The sequence below is a fragment of the Pyxicephalus adspersus genome, chromosome 3 (genome assembly GCF_032062135.1).
Source record: "Pyxicephalus adspersus chromosome 3, UCB_Pads_2.0, whole genome shotgun sequence".
In the NCBI taxonomy this organism is placed as follows: Eukaryota; Metazoa; Chordata; class Amphibia; order Anura; family Pyxicephalidae; genus Pyxicephalus; species Pyxicephalus adspersus.
Window position 1 is genome coordinate 53,439,275 of NC_092860.1, and position 21,845 is coordinate 53,461,119.

Consider the following 21,845-nt stretch of genomic DNA (forward strand, 5'->3'; position numbering starts at 1 on the left):
TCGGTGCTATACGATCGTTCGCAGATATCGTGCAGGATCGTTCGTCGTTCGTTTACCAACGATAATAATTGGAAGTGTGTACGTAGCTTAAGAAATACAGAGTCTGCAACCATAGAGAAGCGTCTGTGATCCCCAGGGCACTACAGGTTAGTTAACTTGTAGTGCCCCTGGGATCGGGGTGGAACTGCAGAGTTTATCTGCAGCTCAGTTCCCAAGGTCACATGACCCTGGGAACTTTGCGGTCACAGCTGTGACTGCAGGCGATCCCCGGGGAGTGGAGGTTGAATGGGGACAAGTTTTACCATTCATCACATCCAGTGCAATGTGATTGCTCTTGCAGCCCTTAATAGTCCCTAAATATAACCCAAATTCCCCCACCATTGACTTCAATGGTGTTTGAATTCGGCATTCTATCACCCAAACAATATCTCACTATTCGATCGAAAAGCTGTGGAATTGAATAGTGAGAAATTCGACCAACACTACTTAATATTGATTATGTGAGGGGTCTGACTTGTGGCCACTTTTACTGCCACTTATTTATACAAACAGATTTATTTCCCTGGGAATGTTTATTGTGTGGCCCTTGTATTGAGATTAGCAGGAATTCGAATGTGCGTGCACAGACAGGCTGCCCGTCCATTGGATTACTAATAATAAAAAGTTAGCTAAGGCAAAATTTCAATGCAATAGTGAAGTACAAGTGAAAAGCTTTTCTTTGCAAAACCATAATACATCAAAAGGTAGTGGACTTTTATTTCTGGCACCTCTTAAGCTAGCAGTTTAGCTACGAGGCTCCTGCTCACCTCCGGGAAATTCCATATAAAAAAAACCGGCATACCATACAGTGTGATCACCAAATGGACTACCAACGTTATCTCCAAACACTGAACGGATTAGCCCAGCTGAGCAATAAATCACTATGGTTAAGGATGATATGTCCTCTCCCAGGACCCTTCTATCAACATTAGAAGCCAAAGCTGCAGCATTAACGGATAAAATAACGACCTAGAAAACCGGTCGCGCAGAAACAATCTACGCATTATCAGGATTCCAGAATCTGTGAAACCTACTTTTTTTCAGGAGGTATGTTCTCATAATATTCCACGATTGCTGCGTCTTTTATTAGCATACAAGGTAGAGAGGGCACATCCGTTGGGTCCGTCACGAAAAGATGTTGCGCGACCCAGGCTATTCATCGCTACCTACCTACATTATACAGACAGATGCAAGATTCTTCAATATTTTTTATTTCAATGTCAATTACAGTATAGTAAAGTAAGGGGCTACTTTGCTTATATTTGCAGATTGTTCTGCTGAAGTATTTTGCAATCGCGAGCAGTTCCAGCAAGTGTGTTCAACTATCGCAACAAACTGTGCTTCACTTTGGCTTACCCAGCCACCTGATTCCCAAGGCCGCAAATATATTTTCACCTCAGCTGAAGCCGAGGGTTTTCTCCACACTCTAGTGGAAGATGCCGCCTCTACCTCATCAGGATCTGCTCCTCACTCACCAACACCTACTTTGAGGTGTTCTTCTATACCGATTCCATCACCTAACTCGCCAAGAAATGTGGGTGGTCAGTCTACCAAAAAGCTGCAAGACATGCATCATCCCAGCTCTGCTGTTAAAGGGCATTTTGCATACCTCTTGAAGTAAAAAATTCCCGATATACTCCCCAATTTTGACGGTGGTTCCTAAAGATTGCTCTAATATTTACATGATGTTCGTACGCCTTGTTCGATACTTTACAGTTTTCATATTTCCCACAGAGGTGAGAGCCTTTAACAGAAGATATGTTCTATGTATGTGCAGAGAACTTGTTTTTCTTCTTTCTCATGAGGAAAAAAGGAAGGCCACTTCATTGGTATGTTTGTGTTGTTCTTTGCTATGTCATAATATGTGGGTGACCTCCTGGTATGTTAAGGAGCTATATTCCCCTAATAAACGTATGTCAGTAATTCGCCATCTGAAGAAACTGAAGGCCGATATAGTCCTATTGCAAGAGACACATCTTGGTAGCAATGATTTTCATAGAATGCGAAAACTTTAGGTGAGGAAGTTTATGGCTCCCCAACCAATGACCACAAAGCAGGTGTGCTTATCCTTATTAATAGGAATTTTTCAGGTATGGCGAAGTCCTGTCGTTGTGACATGGAGGGAAGAATTCTCTGAGTTACTATTCAACTCCCTGACAAGGATGTCTCTCTATACAATATTTATGTTCCTAATTCACCCATGGCTACATTTTTCAAGTAGGTCGCCCCCTTGATTGCTCATGACCTCACCGCCCTATAAGTTGGTGGGTGGAGATTTTAACTCTGTTATCTGAGAGTGAAGACAGGTCTTCTCCACTGCTTTGTGGAACCTGCTGACAATTGGGTCATGGCACTTTCTCCAAGTTTGCTGCTGCAACACATTTGAATGATATTTGGCACCAACAGAACCCTGTTTAGAAACAATTTACCTTTTTTCACAGGTAATTATTCCCATGACCGGTTAGATTATATATTCTGCTCTTGCTCTATTATCTGGTGGAAATCTGGTGGAAATCTGGTGGAGATCCACACAATGGTGTTATCGATCATTCTCCAATTTCTATATTTTTTTTTTTTTTAAGAGAATTACACCCTAAGGGAGATTATGTACCATGGCGTTTACCATCCTTTCCAACAAAGGACCAGGAATTTCAGAATACAGTTGTCTCTGCTTGGTCTGAATATATTTGATATAATGGCGAGCACAGAGACAACCCTATTCAGTTCTAGAAAGTGGTTAAAGCCTTTATATGAGGTCTTTCATTTCTAAACACAATTTGATTACTGGCTTATGCACTATGAACAATTAAAATGCAAATACAAAACTTTAGAATTTCATAAATGTTGTAACAAATCGGAGAAGATCCTAGCAAATCTTGCCCGTGCCAAAACTAAGATGACACAGATTCTCTCACCAGCTGCATCTGGGAGAATATGTCACCGACACTGAACTCATTAACTGAGCTTTGGCACAATTTTACCGGAATTTTTATTCACCCTCCACAGGGGAACTTTCAGTGGGGGATACCTTTTTAACTGAAGCTCAGTTGCCCCATTGGGATGTAGATGATCTGGAGCGTTTAAATTACTCAGTTACTACGTCGGAGATCCTGGCAACCATTTCTGCTCTAACAAATGGGAAAGCCCCAAGTCCTGACAGTTTCACAAACAAATTTTTCAAAATTAGGGATGATATATCGGAGGAACAGAGTATGTTATATACTGCCATGTGGAAGCGGGGATGTTACTTTCCATCCAGTCAAGAGGCCTATATCAGGGTTTTGTTAAGGAAGGACAAGAATCCTTGTTCTCTGGATTCCTATCGTCCTATTCCACCCATAAATATTAGCAGACAGGCTGGCCAATATACTGCCATCTCTAATCTCACCATTACAGGTGGGATTTGTTAAGGCTAGAGTGGCAGTGGCCATCATCCAAGTAGCCTTGTTTTGATGGCAATGGAAGTGGCAAAACGTCACCCCGAACTTGATATGGGTATTGTAATTACCGATGCTGAAAAAGCCTTTGATAATGTGAATATTCCATGGCTTTTTAAGATTCTGGATCACATTGGTCTACATGGTCCTTTTGTTCGATTTCTGCGGGCTATGTATTGTGCACCTTTGGCTGGAGTACGAACTCCAGAGTTCTTGTCCTCCCCCCCCCCCCCCCCCAAAGTCTTACAGAGAGGCACCCGACAGAGGTGTTTTTTATTCCCACTTTTATTTATTATAGCTTTGGAACTTTTAGTCCCTTTTATGGACTACTCCCTGCTACTACATAGTATTAAGATTCACAAATGGGAACTCCAAACCGCATTTTTTGCTATTTACAACCTTGCTATTACAAGACCGTGTTACTATTCAACAGATTCTTACCAAATATGGCACCTTCTCAGGGTTGAAAATTAATTTTCATAAAGGTGAAATTCTCCCATTATCTCCACAAGCCCACAGGACCTGGAGTACATCTATTCTGTTCATAATTTCTGGAAGGCAAATACATACGTGGGGTTACAGGTTGGTGGGGAGCCTTCCTCTCTCTATAAATTGATTATCCCCCAATATTAGCCAAAATTCAAAAGAAATTTAAAATGTGGGAAAATTTGCCCTTAACATTTCTAGGCAGATGTCACCTTGTTAAATTGATGTCCTTCTCTAAGCTTTTGTGGCAAGGCAAATGCCCAAGAATAAGTCTGCACAAACTCAATTTGCCAAAGTCTGAGGGGGATGTTAATTTTCCCAATGACAGGTTATATAACCTTGCTTGTATATCTAGGCATATGGTGGATGGGATTAGGGCAGGGGTGTCAAACTCAGGCCTGCACTGTAATTATATTTGGGCCACGAGAAAATACCAAAATGTCTACTAGAGCTGGCCCCCCAGTAGACAGTGCATGCACCGCTAATACTACAAATCCTAGAATGCTCTGCTGGCACGTCAATCAGGACCCACAAAGAACCCCTCATTCATTAGCGACCTTCCTCAATTGTAGATACTTTTTCAATAAATATCAAGGTTGGCCTATGACCTTGTCCAAAGCTTGCATTTTGGCCCACTGTATTTGAGTTTGACACTCCTGGATTAGGGGAACATCATATTTTTTGAATGTTCCTTCGGAGCAGACATTGGTGTACCCTTGGGACTTGCATGCTTCCCTGTAAACCTGCATCCCTTTCCACCATTTAAAACATACCATTTTGATTATAGACACTGTTGTCACTAAGTGGGCGGTTTCAACTACCCATGGGCATGTCCTAATACATTCTTATCTGTGGTAGTCCTTTATTTCCACAAGCTCAGGAAAACAATGCTTTTAATATTTCTAAGTGTAGAGGTCTTGAGCTTTGGAAATATTTATATCATCCGGACAGTCACACTAAACTGTTATCTGAGCTACATAATATTTATGCCATACCTAAATGAGCTTTGCACCCTTTGTAGTTTAGTCAACTTATGACATATAGTACTTGCTCTATAATAGTGCACCCCAATATAGTTCTAAGGCCTGATAGGTTCGACAGTCTCTTTACACTTGCCCTATCAAATATATGCAATGTCTATGTCGTACTCTCCTCTGCTTTTACAAAATCGCTAGTAGATTCCAATTTCAAGTGTTGACAGCATGATTTCCAGGACCCAGAAATGATAGACCATATTGTACAACGGTATCAGATGGTCCAGAAATGTATGGTGAATGGGGTAAGAAGGGAATCGCAACTCACGCTTATTCATAGAGCATAGAAGGTGTTTCGACCGTCAGCGGACGAACACTGGACTAAGGCATGGCATTTGCAATGTCCTAAGTGTAATAGCCCTTCTGCATCTCTGTATCACTGTTTGTGGTATTGTCCAAATATTGACACGTTTTGGCAACAGATACTTACTTTGGTAGAAAATGTTTTGGGTTATTCCATACCTTGTGTCTCTTCTATTCTTTTTTTGGGCTACTGGGATGAATCCACCATTTCTAGGTTTCCAAAGGCTATACGAGCCTGGACTGGTGTCTGTCTAGATGCACGATTATGTGGAACTGGATTCAGTTATCTCCATCCTAAAAAAAAATTTCTATAGTACCAATAGTAAAGCATTTCAGGTTCTCTTCATGGTAAATTTTAAAAAGTTCTGCATAATAGAAATTGGATTTGCTGGTGTTATGCTATAACACCTCTGGGGTTCTGATATTGTATTTACTGTTTTACGGTCTAATCTATGGCATTTTGGTAGCTGCTGTGGTTTGAACTATTTTCTTGATAGTCTACTGCTGTTATACTGGTAAATTGCTCCGTGTGTGTTTGTGCCCCCCCCCCCCATTTTTCTTTCTGTTTTTGTTTTCTTTTCCCGTGTACGGTATATTTTTATTTACAAAAATTCTAATATTTAAAAATTCTGTATTTATTAAAAATTTATTTTAAAAAACAACTAATTGAAAGCATTTGATACAACTCTACATTTATTTGTTTATTGAATATTGATATATCTGCATATTGAATATTCATGCTATACAGCAGTGTTTCTCCACCTTTTTAACATAGGAGGACACCTTCAAATAACTTTCAGGTCTTTAGGGAACCCCTTCAATAACCCCTATATGTACACTGCATAGTACTGTACATTAGTGTGGTGGTCAGTATGAAGAATGCCTCCTACATTGCTGGCCAGTGAAAAGATAGCTTAAAAGATCCTTGGTGTCTGTTAAACTGACCTGAAAGTCACAAACTACTTTTAAAACATTAGCAAAATAATAGCTGTATTGATGACTTAAATTTTATGGTCTTTGTATAATGAACATACTTATGTTTGACTGAACATAGGAGAGAATTTTAGCTATGCAACCAACTTGTGTAGCTCTTGGATGGATGAAACAAAGATCAACCTTTACCAGAATGATGGCAAGAAAAAAAGTATGAAGAAAGTGTGGAACAGCTCATGATCCAAAGTATAGCACATCATCTGTAAAACATGGCGGAGGCAGTGTGATGGCTTGGGCGTGCATGGCTGCCAGTGGCACTGGGACACTAGTGTTTATCCATGATGTGACACAGGACAGAAGCAGCCGAATGAATTCTGAGGTGTTCAGAGACATACTGTCTGCTCAAATCCAGCTAAATGCAGTCACATTGATTGGGAGACGTTTCATAATACAGATGGACAATGACCCAAAACATACAGCCAAACCAACCCAGGAGTTTATTAAAGCAAAGAAGTGGAATATTCTTGAATCGCCAAGTTAGTCACCTGATCTGAACCCAACTGAGCATGCATTTCACTGAAAGCTGCTGCAGTAAAGGCCTGGCAGAGCATTAAAAAGGAGGAAACCCAGCATCTGGTGATGTCCATGAGTTCAAGACTACAGGCTGTCATTGCCAGCAATGGGTTTTTAACCAAATATTAGAAACAAACATTTTTTTTCAGCTTTTTATTTGTGGAATTACTTTTGAGCCCCTGAAATGAAGTGATTGTTTGAAAAAAGGCTTTAGTTCCTCACATTTTTATGCAATCTTTTTGTTCTACCCATTGAATCAAAGCTGAAAGTCATTCCCGAGTCTGGCTCGGGGTAAATGCAAAAACAGTAACCCCAAGCCACACTCGGGATAGCTAAAAAACATAAAAATGAACCACTTACCTGGTCCCATCGCGTTCTCTGCCTCTGATCTTCAAATTTCCATGCAAAACAATGTACCGCTTTTTACGTAAAAATACAGACAGAATTAGAACTTTAGGGGGGGTTAAAGCATATAGCACAACCTGCTTAGATGGTAATGCTCCTGCACCACATGCCCAAAATGATTCACTTTCCGGATGCTCCACTGATTTGCTTCTGGAAAGAGAAAGTGACCTCCTTCTATTGGTAAATTCACAGGGTAAACTTTCTCTTTTCCCTCTTTTAGAGGATGAATGGGACTGGGCTTTTATCCTTTTGCCGAACATATAGTACTTAAGAGGCTGGCGGGGAAGTATCTGTAGCAGACATGCATGGAAAATCACAACCTCCGTTTATCCTATTACAGCTTGATCAGTGTAGTCCTAATACTCCCTGGGTTGTGTTTCATTATCTTTACTTCCTTCTTTAAAGCAAGATGTACAGAGAAGTTTGAAGGGCAAGGCCTTAGTGCCACATGTCCAACATACTTAACTGGCAGAATGATCTGTTGACTGACTTAGAAGGGACAAGAGATTTCTCTTTGCTTGATGACATAAATCCATCTTTCTCAACCTTTTAGGAAGGGGAAAGGCCCTAAAACAACTTTTGGGTCCAAAAAACAAAACCTACAAATAAAACTTCCTATCTGCCAATCAGCATAGCAGCTAGAAAGAAACAGAAAATAGAAAAAGTATTTCAAAATGGTGCAGATGATGGAGACAGCAAAATACACCCTGCTGGAGTAATTATGGTACCAAATTGCACTCATTAACATCTAATTATTTAACAAATGTACAAGTAACCCAAGAAAAAGCCTCCAAGGTTTGTCCCACAAAATACCACAGGGTGAAAAACAGGTATGTTTAATTATAGAACAACAGATTCCTGGTAGAAATGCCATCAGGCAGAACAACAGTGCACTAAGCCATATTGTAGGTACAAAAAATGTTACACCAAAATGCTACCAATTATATGCAGTGCCTATTGTTTGACTTCAAGCAGGTGGCCCCAGAGATACAACAGAAAGCAAAGACATTCTTTCCTTCAAACTCATTTTTTGCCATTTGTATGATGGCTGTGAGCTGAAATTTGCTGCACATGTGCAGGACACCGAGCGACTGTTTTGGAGAGCAAAACAAAATGGAAACAGGTGAAAAAAAACTTCCTTGCATCTCACCTACCCACAACAAAGGGGCATTTTAAGCTCCATATCACCATACCCTGGGCACAAGAAACTTGATGGATTTACTATCTGCGATAGGACTTCCCCTTGGAGAGGCTGAACCAAGGGGGAAGTGTAGATTAAACAAATGCTTGGTCCTGGAGCAAAGACAGAAAAAGATCTGCAGGGGAGAGGGAGGTTACTTTTTTAGCTTTGGTAAGGTGGGTTAGTTCCACCCCTTAATCTTATTCATATTAAGGGGTGGAACTAACCCAACTGTGCATGTTGTCAGGAGGAGTGACAGGAAAACTGAACTTCAAAGAAAAAGTATTGTGATCCAAATGCAAATGCATTTTCTCATTTTTTTCTTTAACAGATTCTCTTTAAAGATCAGATTTTCTTTAAAAGATGAAAAACTTGCCTCTTCCCCTCCAAAAGCAGTATAGGCTCTCCTGCACTGCATTAGACTAATCCCCAGCAGTCTGTTAATATTTTCGGCCCAGCCAGTCTGATGACTGAAGTCTATTTTGTTCAGTGCAAGTGTTAGGAGATGCTCATCTGTCTGGCGACTCCATGCTGTACGCCATTGCAGTATAAAACACTGTTTATTCTGTCCAGCAATGTTATTTGCAGAAGCCAGGAAAACTAAGATAGCAGCAGCCCCTGTTTCCCTTTAGTTGTGCAGCCTGATGTAATTTTTGGCATCCCCAGCATCCATTGTTAGGCTGTGCACAGCTGAAGGGGATTCTAGAGGCTGATCAGCTCCTGATTTAGTCCTGCACTGCTATTGGCTGCTGGGACTTTATAGCCTCTCTGCTCCCAGTCACCAGTGCCTGTTGTGGTGTTTAGCTGAGTTAATCTGTGCTGAAGAGGGGTTTGGCTGGGTTACTGGTCCTAACCTATTCTTTGTATCCAGCCTGGTCCTACATTTTGCCTGAGACCTGACTCGGCTTGAGGTTTGCCCTTCTGTCCTGTGTTTGGTGGATGGATATTCTGTATATGAACTCTGCTCTGTGTTCTGGACTTGTCTATGTTGGAATCTTGGTACTGCTTTATCTATGGGCTCCTGGCTTCCTGACAGCCCATCCCCAGACACCATCCCTGGCGCAGTAAGTCCTGGGGGCAACCGAGTGCTGGGAGATGCAAGTAGTCTCCCGAGGCTGAGCGGGGGCTTGCTAAAGGTGAAGACTGCGGTGTTAGATTGGGGGACTGGTGTCTGGTGAGGACTGCTGCTGACCAGGGCCTTACATTACAACAGGCCAAAACTATCCACAGATATGGAGGATCTCTGCCAACAAATACATTCCTGACCAATGCTGTTAACCAGTTGGCACGATGTGTGTGTGTGTGTGGCTCAGGTGCTTTGAATCTGGCTCCTGCTGTGGTGGCTCCCTCCTGTGGAACCCAAGATTCCTCTGCCAGAAAAGTTTTCAGGTGAAAGCAAAAGGTTTGCAAATTTCATGAATGCTTACAAGTTATATTTCCAGCTACTCTCATCTGGCACTGAGTCCCAGAGAGTGGTTAATGATCCTCCTTCTCCAATGGGATTCTCAGACATGGGTGTTCAACCTGCCTGAGGGGAACCCAGCCCTCTCAGTGGACTCTGCAGACTTTTGCAGCTGGGTCATCAGTTCAAAGTGGACTTGTCCAGCACTCTGCAGTTAATTTTGCCTGGGCTTGTCCAATATTGTCAGATACTTGTGAATCACCCATTGCTGAATTCCTCGGATGAGAATATCCAATTGGGTTCGTGTGACAAGGAAACACTATTTGTATCTGCTACACTCTCAAGATCCCCTACCACATGAGCCTAGTCCTCCTCCCTCTACAGCCGAGGAGCCAATGCAGTCACAGCAAGATTAAGGAGAAGGTCCCAATGGCTCTGTCTGTATTGTGGAGAACCTGCTAACTTCATGCAATCCTGTCCATGGCAGAAGCCAGGGAAACTTCAGTGCCTAGGTGGGCCTGTGGATACCGGCCTAGGCAGACAGGTATTTCTCTTACCAGTTGAAATTGCCCGGAACCTCTGCTAAGCATTGCCAGACTTTCCAGGATAGCGTTACTGCCAGTAGTCTTATGGATAAATCTCTGGCTCGCTCTCTTGGAATTCCAGTTAACATGCCTCAACCTGCATTGGCTATTGATGATTCCCCTTTGCAGCAGGAAAAAACATCTAAATCTCCTGCGGTTTGTTTTCAGGTGGGTGCTGCCCACTCAGAAAAGTTTTAATTTTTTTCTGCTTAACATTCCTGGTGATTTTAGGACTGCCATGGTTGCGAAAGCAGAACTTTGTAATTGATTGGGAATCTGGCAAGATTTTCAGATGAGGTAATGCATGTGTTGGGGGAAGTGCTTAGCTAACTTATTGCCTCTCTGTTGCCAGTTTCAGTGGGGATGTTAAAACAGATGCCCCGCCTCCCTGAATCTAGCCCCTGTTTGGATTCTATCTACTCTAGTTAATCTCCTTGCATAACTCCAGCCACTGCCCACTCCTGACAAATACCAGTCCCGAATTCTGCCAAAATTAAAGCGGGCTTCTGGGCATCAGACTAGGATGCAAAGTGTTAATACTGAAAACTGCGGCAGGAGGGGTAATGTTAGGAGATGCTAAGATAGTAGCAGCCCCTGCTTCTCTTTAGTCGTGCAGCCTAATGTATTTTATGGCATCCCTAGCAGCCATTGTTAGGCTGTGCACGGCTGAAGGAGATTCTATAGCGGGGGTTGGCAACCTGCGGCTTCCGAGCCACATGCGCTGTGGCTCCCTTCAGCCAGCAACAGGAGATCCCTGATGGGGGATCCCCTTCCTCCCGTAGACACTGCAGAGGAGGGGGATTCCCTTTGCAGTGTTCTAACACTAAACACACACACATTAAATAATTCTACCAAAGAGTGTACAATGACATTGTTTCACAGCTGTGTGTGTGTATGAATGCAGCATGTCATGGACTGCAGCCTTACATCTCTCCATGTCTCCTAAACAGTATGTCATACCAACTTGAAACACAAGGGACCCTCATAGCTAGCAGTACCCAAAATTTGATCTCCCCACCTTAACAACTGTCAAAATATGGGGATCATAATTATACAAAATAGGTAAAATTGAACATCAGGGTTGCTGTTTTAAAGGAAGTGTCTAGAAGCCCGAAAATAAACATACAAATTGTGGACCCCTGGGGTGACTTGCATAGCGAGGAGGTGTGAACCCCAAATTTATACTTGCCTGTCACAAAACTAGAAATGTCAAGTCATGCTACCCTGTCCCCTTCCCTACTTTGAACCCCAATTTCTCTGGAATGAGAAGATATACAAAACCAAAAATATAGGTGGAAGTGGGGACACCGGTGACTTAACACCCTCTAAAATTTCATCATTGGGCCATCGTCCAAACTTAAAAAATCTATCCTGTTACACATTGCTGGAGGCATCTAGCACCTGAACCCCAATTTCTCTGGAATGGGGGGGTACAGGTAAACAAAGTGGGGGACACCTGTGGCTAACAACCTCTAAAATTTAATCACAAAAATCTACAGGATGATAGGTTAGAAGCTGGAGGCTTTTAGGGGCATAGTTCAGTGTTTAATTTTTTTCAAGTAGGCCTACACATGCACACTCTTTTAAAAGTTTATAAGCTATGTTTTCCGGCTCCAGACTATTTTTCTTTAGTGAAAGGGGGCAAAATGGCTCTTTTGATAGTAAAGGTTGCCAACCCCTGATCCAGAGGCTGATCAGCTTCTGTACCGACCTTTTGCCTGTGACTCGACTCTGCTTGTGTTTTGCCCTTGTGTACTTCGTTTGGTGGACGAACATTCTGTGTATGTCCTCTGCTCTATATTCTGGGCTTGTCTCTGGACTCTTGCTACTGCTTTATCTGTGGGCTCCTGGCTTCCTGCCAGCATATCCCCAGACACCATCCCTTGCGCAGTAAGTCCTGGGGGCAACCGAGTGCTGGAAGACACAACCAGTCTCCCGAGGCTGAGCAGGGGCTTGCTATAGGTGAAGACTGCGGTGTTAGATTGGGGGACTGGTGTCTGGTGAGGACTGGTGCTGACCAGGGCCTACAGCAAGTCTCTGAGATTTGTACTGTACAGAATGATGCCAAGGCCATGAACTGGACTGCTAGTGCTTGTAGGAGTAAAGAGTAAAACAAATTTTATTCCAGTATCCATCACCAATAGAATAATGGAACAATTAGTCTTTGCACTGGAGGAGGAGGTCCAATTTATCAGTTTATAAAACTATGTATCGGGTTTTGTGCATAAGAAGCCCAGGTCTGTTGGAGCAAAAAGAAACAAAGGTCATCTCTAAAATGTTTTGCAAACCGAGGTATGGCCCATTTGTGGCCTAACATATCTTTGTAGGCTGTATCATTACCTGCACCCTTCACTGTAAATTAGTGATCCATTATTGGGTGGGTGCCAAATATTTTTTTAATAAATAGTACGCTTAGCCTATGACCATTTTAGGTGAATAAATAGGCAATACACATTTTATATCACATAATGCAAAGAAAATGTTCTACATAAAATGTATTTTTTTTTAATTTAAATATTGATAATTGACAGAAATCATTTATAAAATGTTTACATGTTAGTTTTATTGATTGCAACATACGCTAGCTGAAACCTAATCTTGGCTTTTATAATGACATACCCATCAAACTAAGGAAAAAGCAGGAATGACATCGAGCAATGGGCTCTTTGAGATCTGAGATCTTAAACAATCTTAACTTGTAACTTTCCGCCATAACAAAACACTTCTACATATTTTCCAGTTCTCTACACTGATTAAAGTGCTGGTAGGCTGTGTGGTTTATGGCCACAGGATAATTGGACAATATACTCTGGAAATACAGTATTTGTAAATCCAAATGCAACAATAGTCTAGGTTGTAGTCTAAAAAAATCACCTAAATATGAAATCCTAATTATTTCCACCCACACTCATCTACAACCATATCCTCATAAAGTCTTAGCACAGCATTGTCATTGTTATCATAATATAGCATAGAGATGGGTGATAGCTTAGTTAGAGCACAACAAGGCAGTGGTGTATTTTACCCGCTCTATAGAGTGTACCAGTGTCTGTATGACAGCATCGTTAGTACCCTTAAGCATCTCTGTCAATGGGTATGGGCACTCTCCATGACAGTAGTTGGCCATGTAGCCCCGTGGAGCAATAACCCAGTTTTGCTAGCCAATATCCTTGACGTCCATGTAAGACACCTGTTTCTGCATATGTACCTGGGAGTTGGCATTGAAGGCTTACAAGTATAATAAACACAATTATGTAGAGCCCAACATTGCATTTAAATATATCTTAGATATGAGTAACATATCTGCCTGCAAGACCTTTTGTCTATAGACAGCAAAAGCTAAAGTCTGTTTATTTTTTTTACTTTTTATTTTTTTTTTAATATATAATAAAATCTCTGCAATGCAAAAATTGTCAATTTCCTAAACTTCACTTAAGTTCTGTGGTATAACTGTTAATGTAATAATTTATGGTCACAGAACTTCCTTGTCAGTAATTCAATCTGGTCATATGGTAACAAACCTCAATGCACTTAATAAAAACAATAAAACTAGATAAAACAAAAACTAGAGACAAAAGCTCAACCCACATAAATAAAATAAATCTATATGTAGATCAAAATTTTATTTTGTTTTAGTCCCCCTGATCTTTGTAGTGTCTAACATTGTTTCCTGGAACTTGAAGACCCTCCAACTTGCATGGATTTTCTGTATTTACTCCTTTCTCAAACATCTTTAAAAATGCCTTTGGTACAGGGCCAGGATAGGCTGGCTTTGGTCTCCCAATTAATCCCAAGGCTTTGCACTGAGCTACTTTTTTAGGTGAGGATGCTGCTCAGTCAACCAACAAAATGAGGGCTAGAACAAAAAAGATGGAACGCGGAGATATCCATGGTGCTGCTATTTGGTGTTCTGCCTTTCTGCTCCTAAATCAGTTCTTAAATACTATCTCCAGCCTCCAAGTGTGATATTTGGCATCTTTATGTGGTGGCTTGAGGGAGTGTTAAAAGGCTTTAATCCTGTCCCCTCAAAGTTTAATGTAAACAATCACATTGCAAAGGGGATTATACATTATCATGTAATGATATCAGACTTTATGTGCTTTTATGATATTTAAACTTTGTATCTAATTTCCATAGAAACATTTTCACAATTAGTTTATGAAAACATAGATTTGACCTCAGATTCTGTTATGCATATACAGATGGATGATATGTAATACTAACCACAGACAGGTCAAGATGGATGAAAGATTAGGCAGAATATCTATATTAGGTGTTTTAGAGCCTAAGCAGGTCCTGATTGGAGATTTGTTTGTTACCTATACAGTAGCACATGGAAGACAGGCTTTAGACCCGGGGTGGGCAAACTTTTTAAGTCTGGGGCCACAATCTAAAAAAAAAAAAAAAAAAAAATTGACAAAGGTGCTGGGCCAATGGGAGAGTGGGCAGTATTATGACATCACTGAATGTGACTGTAGCCCCCCGAGCGGGGACCTTCTCCTGACCCCGCTTGGGGTGGCACCAGCCAGAGCCGCCGAACACCCAAAGTTCCGGAGAAACATGGCTATTGGGCCGTACTCTGGGCCCGATTCATTAAGGCTCCAAGGCTGGAGAAGATACACTTTCATCAGTGAAGCTGGTTGATCCAGCAAACCTGGAATGGTTTTCCATTCCATTTGCCCATTCTTCTAGATGGGCTCTACATAGGATTTTAGACATTTGGGCATTTGTGATTTCAGGCGGCAATATTCAAGTAAACGATATCTAATTTATCTGGCTTTGTTTTTTCTGCTTGAGCACACTATGAACCTTTTAGGTTAGGAACAAAATAATGTACATTTTACATCACATATGTACATTTGATAAAATAAAAACATTGATTTAAATGACCGAAAGACATAAAATATTTGCAGTCTACATTTCACAGTTTTGTCAACCACTAGGGAAATAAACATTCCAGATATAAAACCCTATAAGACATAGTTGGTCCAGAGTAAGGCAAAAAAAACCTGGTACAATTTGCTTCAACATGGGGAAAAAATGTCTTCCCAATTCTATAAGGGGATCGGATGTTCCCTGGATCAACACTCTTATCTTTACTTTAAATCCTTAGTATGCAGTTATATTCTGCGCTTCTAGAAAAACATTCAGGTTTTTCCTAAAGCAGTCTTTAGTAGTTGCTGAAACTACTTCCTGAGGGAGCCGATTCCACATTTTCACAGACCTTACAGTGAAGAATCCCACAATGTCCTTTTTGTGAACTGGTGCCCAGAACTGGACTGCATATTCCAGATGTGGTCTGACCAATGCTTTGTACAGGGGCAGGATAATGTCTCTATCTCTGCAGTCTTTTCCTCTTTTAATACAAGAAAGTACTTTACTACCCCTATATATTGCAGCTTGGCAATGCATGCTGTTAAGTCTATGATCTACCAAAACCCCCAGATCCTTTTCCATTTTTGTTTCCCCAAAAAGTATTCCCCCTGGACAGTATGAAGCATGCATGTTAGCCCCAAAGTGCATAACTTTAGATTTATCTATATTAAATGTAATTTGCCATTTGGCTGCTCAATCAAACAGTACATCCAGGTCTGCTTGTAGATTATACATATACTGTATGGACTTAATTCCATTACATAGTTTGGTGTCATCAGCAAACACAGAAATGGTACTTTTAATCCAAAAAGCTTTATCGTTTATAAACAGTTAAATAGTAAAGGTCCCAACACTGAACCTTGGGGTACACCAATAATTGCAACTCTCTGGATGCAATCTTTAAGCCAGTTCTCTATCCATTTACAGATTTACTTTTCTAAACCTATTGCCCCCAACTTGCATATTAACCGTCTGTGGGGTACAGTGTCAAATGCTTTAGCAAAGTCCAAGTACCCCATATCAACTGCTATTACACTTATTTACTTGTTTACTTACTACCTCATTAAAAAGAGAGTAAATTGGTTTTGTTTGACTCTTTTGTCTTTACGAAAGAGTATATTCAGTAATATTGTGAGCCAAGTCATGTGAAGAACAGTCAGGATTCAGCAATGCCAACTAAAGCATAATTCTCCTCACTCATTAAGGCTTCCAACTCCCCTATTTTGTTTGCTAGACTTCTAGCATTGGTGAACAGGCTCTTTAAACCACTGCTGCATTTACCAGCATTGTTTGCCAAATCCTTTTGTTTTTCAGTACAATTAGTACTGAACAATCCAATGTTTTTAACATGGTAAGCTCCATACATTTATCCCTGACCCCCACCATATTTAACAGTCCCACCCCCTCTGTCCTAGTTTAAATATCCCTTCACCATTCCCCTAGCACAGCAGACCCTCTTTCATTTACATACAAACCATCAATGGCATACAGGTTGTACCCCAATGAAAAGTTAGCCCAGTGCTTTCTGAACCCAAACCCTTCCTTTTTGCACCAGGGCAAAGCCATGTGAAAGAGCTGTCTAGGCTCTTTCTGCTTTTCCTGTGTTATGCATGACACAGGCAATATTCCAGAGAACATAACCTTGGAGGTCCTTTCCTTCAACTTGAAGCCTAGTTTTTAATAAACTGATTTTTAAGGATCTTCCAACATGGACCAAGACAGCTGGGTCCTGTCCAGCTCCTCCCAGTAATTTGTCCATTTGTTCCACCTCATGCCGAACTCTGGCACCAGGGAGACAGTAAACCATTTGGTTGCCAACTCCTTCCATTTTTTAACTCCTGTGTTTTCTAACTCCACTTGATTCAAAGCCAGTTGTTTCACATGTCAAGAGTGAGCCAGTATTTGTAAATTCAAACGCAACATGAGACTAGGTTGTAGTCTAAAAACAAATTGCCCAAATATGAAATCCTAATTATTTGCACCTACTCATCTACAACCATATGCTCATAGTGTCTTAGCACAATGTTGTCATTGTTATCATAATATAGCGTAGAGATGGGTGATGGTTTAGTTGGAGTGCAACAAGGGGGTTGTGTTTTACAGCTCTACAGAGTGTACCAGTGTCTGTATGACAGCATGGTTAGTACATCTAAGCATCTCTGTCAATGGGTATGGACACTCTCCATGACAGTAGTTGGCCTTGTGAAACAATAACCCAGTTTTGCCAGCCAACATCCTTGAAGTCAATGTAAAGACGCCTTTTTCTGCATACATTACTGGAAGTTGGCATTGAAGACTCTACACTTCTTTTGGATCTTGTGCTTTTGCAGCTAGTAGGGTCAAGGGAAACCGTGAGCATTGATGTGTGGATAAAGGAATGCATTTCCTCACATAGTGAGGTGATTCTGTTGACTGTTTCTTCTCCATCTCCAAATCCATAACTAGACCCAATGTTGTTCACTAGGGTGATCCAGTCCTGTGCCACCTTTGTCGGGTAAATTGAGAAGAGACTTATGAAGTAGACAAAAGGATTGTGTAAAGAGAAGCTTCCTGTTTGTATTGTGGTCTCTTATTCCTTTTAAAGACATACGGAGTGGCCAGAACAACCGAAGCTAAAATTGACGCCCATGGTATGTGTTGTGCTTGAACATTATCTCAACTTGGCCGAGGGTCACTTGCTCCTTTTTCTCAATTACAGAAAGGTCAAAGAGGTGTTTCTTGAAACAAGGATTTGTGAGGCACATCCGTGATTAAAGATCCTGTGAAGAACCAAAGGAAAAATATTCTTTAAATTTATTTGAACATAAAAGTGTGTGTGTGTGTGTGTGTGTGTGTGTCTGTGTGTGTGTGTATATATACACAATTATGCAGAGGCCAACATTGCATTTAAATATATCTTAGATATGAAGAACATATCTGCCTACAAGGTCTCATGCAAACCTTGTCTATTTCTTATACTTCACTTAAGTTCTAAGTTCTGTGGTATAACTGTTGATGTAAACAGTTCACAGAGAAGGTCACAGAGCTTCTTTGTCAGTAGTTCAATCTGGTGACATGGTAACAAACCTCAAAATGCTTGTGATACAACAAAAGCTCTCCTGTGTAAATTAAAAAAAGGAAAAAATAATATATACATCTATATGAAGATCAAATTTATTTATTTATTTTTTTTTGTCACCTTGATCTTTCTAGTATCGAACAATGTTTCATGGAACATGAAGGCCCTTCACTTTTGTATGGATTTTCTGTATACTCCTTTCTCAAACATGTTTCAAAATGCCTTTTGTACAGAGCCAGTAGAGGTTCGCTTGGGTCTTGCATTCAATCCCAAGGCTCCTCTCCTGAAAATGGTACTTCATTCAGTCAACCAAACAAATGAGAGATAGAAGAGAAAATATGGTAAACCGAGATATCCATGGTGCTGCTACTCATTGTTCTGCCTTTCTGCTCCTAAACCAGTTCTCAAATGCTATCTCCAGTCTCTGCTGCGAAATTTGGCAACTTTATGTAGTGGGTTGGGGATGTTAAAAGGTTATAATCCTGTCCTTCAATAGTTTTTGTAAACTATCACATTCCAAAGGGGAATATAAATTATTAGGTAATGATCAGTCTTTATGTGCTTTTATGATATATTTACAATTTGTATCTCATTTCTATGGAAAGCTTTTCGCAGTTATAGTTTATGAACCCATAGATAGTATTTGGCCTTAGATCTAGGTTTCTGTTATGCATATACAGAGGGATGGACTGTAATGCTAACCAAAGACAGGTCAAGGTGGATGACAAGTTTAGATAGAAATACTTTCACATATTTTTATTAGGTGTTTACAGCCTTAGCATGTCCTGATTGGTCATTTGTTTGTTACCTATGAAGCAGGACAAGGAAGACAGGTTTTAGACACTTTGGGCCTGATTTATTAAGGCTCTCCAGGGCTGGAGAAGATACTATTTCACCAGTGAAGCTGGGTGATCCAGCAAACCTGGAATGGATTTCCATTCCATTTGCCCATTGTTCTAGAAAGGCACTACATAGGATTTGGGACTAAAATATTTGGCATTTGTGATTTCTGGTCGTAGTATACAATGACAAGATATGGATTGCAGTCGGTGTTCCAATTTATCTTACAAAAAGGTGTGTAGGTAGTAGGTTTAATGTCACCCCAAGTTTAGCAAACTATGCCTAATGTATCTGGTTTTAGGCCTAGTTCTGCTGGAGCACACTCTAAACATCTTCGGTTAGTAACAAAGTAATGTACATTTTACTTCACATAATACACATATGTTAATTTGATTAAATAAAAACATTGATTTAAAAAAATGCATGTTAAATTTTTGCAAATAATGACCAAAAACATTTACAGTCTACATTCCAGTTTTATCGATTTCAACATACTATAGTTGAACTATAATCTCATCTTTTAAAACTAGGATGAGATAACCTTTAGACTAAGGGGAAAAGTGATGGGTGATAGTTGGAGCAAAACAAGGGGTTGGTGTATTTTTCAGCTCTATAGAGTGTACCATTGTCTGTATCACAGCAGGGTCAGTACCCTTAACCTCCTGGGCAGTTCATTTCTGTCTGGACTTATATGTCTAAAAGCAGTACATTTTCTTTCATGAAAATTTATTGAACATTGCAGGCCTGTAATACTTAGGCATAACTCACCGAAATCTGTCCAAACAAGGGTCTAGTAGACATCCTGAGTATAATAAGGTTTGAAACAGAAAATTGTGTCAAAATAATAAAGTTTAAATAAAAAAACACAAATAAGTTAAAACAAGTGTGCATAAGTAAATAAATACTGAAACCTGTAATATAACTGTACAGTAGCAGATCAGACCATATTTTTCTAATCAACATCCCGGGTGTGGTATATCTTAGAACAGCACTGATTAAAACGTCACAGTCCGGGCAGTAGAACTGGGTTTCTTTTCTGCTTTTTTTTTTATTTTTTTTTTTATTTTTTTTTTATTTTTTTATTTTTTTTCTGGTGTCATCCTGCTTAGAGCAACACACCATGCACATTCTTTTTGGCGCTTGCTGCCTTGCGCTTGGTGGTACATGCTCCATAAAGTGACGACCAGTCAGGTGTTCTGGGTTCACCACTGTTGTAGCATGCCGTCCAACTTGACCTGTATCTATTTGTGGTGTTTGGAATTTCAAACAAATGGCTTCGCAAACTTTCCAAATTAACTTGGGGTGGGGTACAGGCCTGTCATTTTTGTAGGAATTTAACAAACCTTTTTTCACAAGGTTTACTTTCTTTGTTGCCTAGTCCCCTCTGTCAACACCTCCCATGCTGCTATTAGTCTATGACGACTTGTGGTTTTGGGATCTCTTTCCCACCTCTTGTTTGTGTCATAACAGTGGAGATGGCATGGACTGTCATCATTTTTCCTTTTTTCCAGGCAACTATTTCCCCAGTCTTGAGCTTGCCATGTTTGGCAAACATGGATGGCATTTCCCGCTGGTTAGCCCTAACGGTTCTATAAGCATCCATTTTTATACTGGTTGAGAAACTCAAGTAGTTCAGGAGAGCTGTAAAAATGATCTATAGCGACACAATAGCCTTGATTGAGCTATGGCTCAATAAATGACAGGAGAGATGATGATGTTGATCCATCGATGCTAAATTTTGTGCCTTTCCCAGTGTATTATCAGTTCCAAACCTAGCCTGTTGCTGATTCGCACCGCATAACTGGTTTTTACACTGAACCATGTTCTCTTGAATGCTATGTATTGCACCAAGCTGAGCCTCCCTTGTGGGCCATTAGTCTTTCATCTATACTTATGTCTTTATGGCACATAGTTGTTAAGGATCTCCTGATAGACCTCCCACATTTTTGAGCTTAGGTGCAGGATAAGTGGTCTCATTAAAAGTGTCATTTTTTTGAAAAATTTTAATATTTCATTATCAAGCCAAATCTATATTCTGACACGATTGTGGCAATCTGTTTATTCCTGCACCAATAGCACTTCTGCAGGGGTTTCCCCACCACTCCCTGTAGAATAACCAGGCCCAGGCAGAGAAGTGGTTAAAGGTCAGGCAAAGAAAGTAAAGGTAATTCAATACAGGTATTTCGTATTGAATCCAAAACAAAAAAAATTTAAATTCCTGCCACGCCCCCTCGCAAAGGCCACATGCACCAACATCCCCCGATCTCCGGGGGACCGATCGGAGGAAGAGGACGCAGCCAGAGGATGGGATCTGACACGCAGGGCACCGGGGATGCTGGCAGGAGCAGGTAAGTCTTTAATCATTAATTACTTTTTTTTGCATATGTTACTGGGAGTTGGCATTGAAGACTACACTTCTTTTGGATCTTGAGCTTTTGCAGCTAAGTAGGGTCAAGGGCAACTGTGAGCAGTATGCATTTCTTAAGTGGGTGGGAGTGGGAGGGTGATTCTGTTGAGTGTTTCGTCTCCATCTGCAAATATTTCCATAACTAGACCCATGTTGTTCTCTAGGGTGGTCCAGTTCTGTGCCATCTTCATTAGGTTAAATTGAAGAGACTTATGAAGTAGACAAAAGTATTGCTAAAAGCTTCCTGTTCGTATTGTGGTCTCTCATTCCTTTTAAAGACATATGGAGT

The 21,845-nt window shown here is 40.7% G+C and overlaps 2 pseudogenes; both read right to left on the minus strand.

Moving 5' to 3' along the window:
- The window catches only part of LOC140327399 (derriere protein-like), a 26,749-nt pseudogene extending 11,779 nt beyond the window's left edge, over positions 1-14,970 (minus strand).
- A 2,263-nt stretch (positions 14,971-17,233) lies between these two features.
- LOC140327400 (growth/differentiation factor 3-like) lies at positions 17,234-17,995 on the minus strand (annotated as a pseudogene).
- Positions 17,996-21,845: the final 3,850 nt, after the last annotated feature.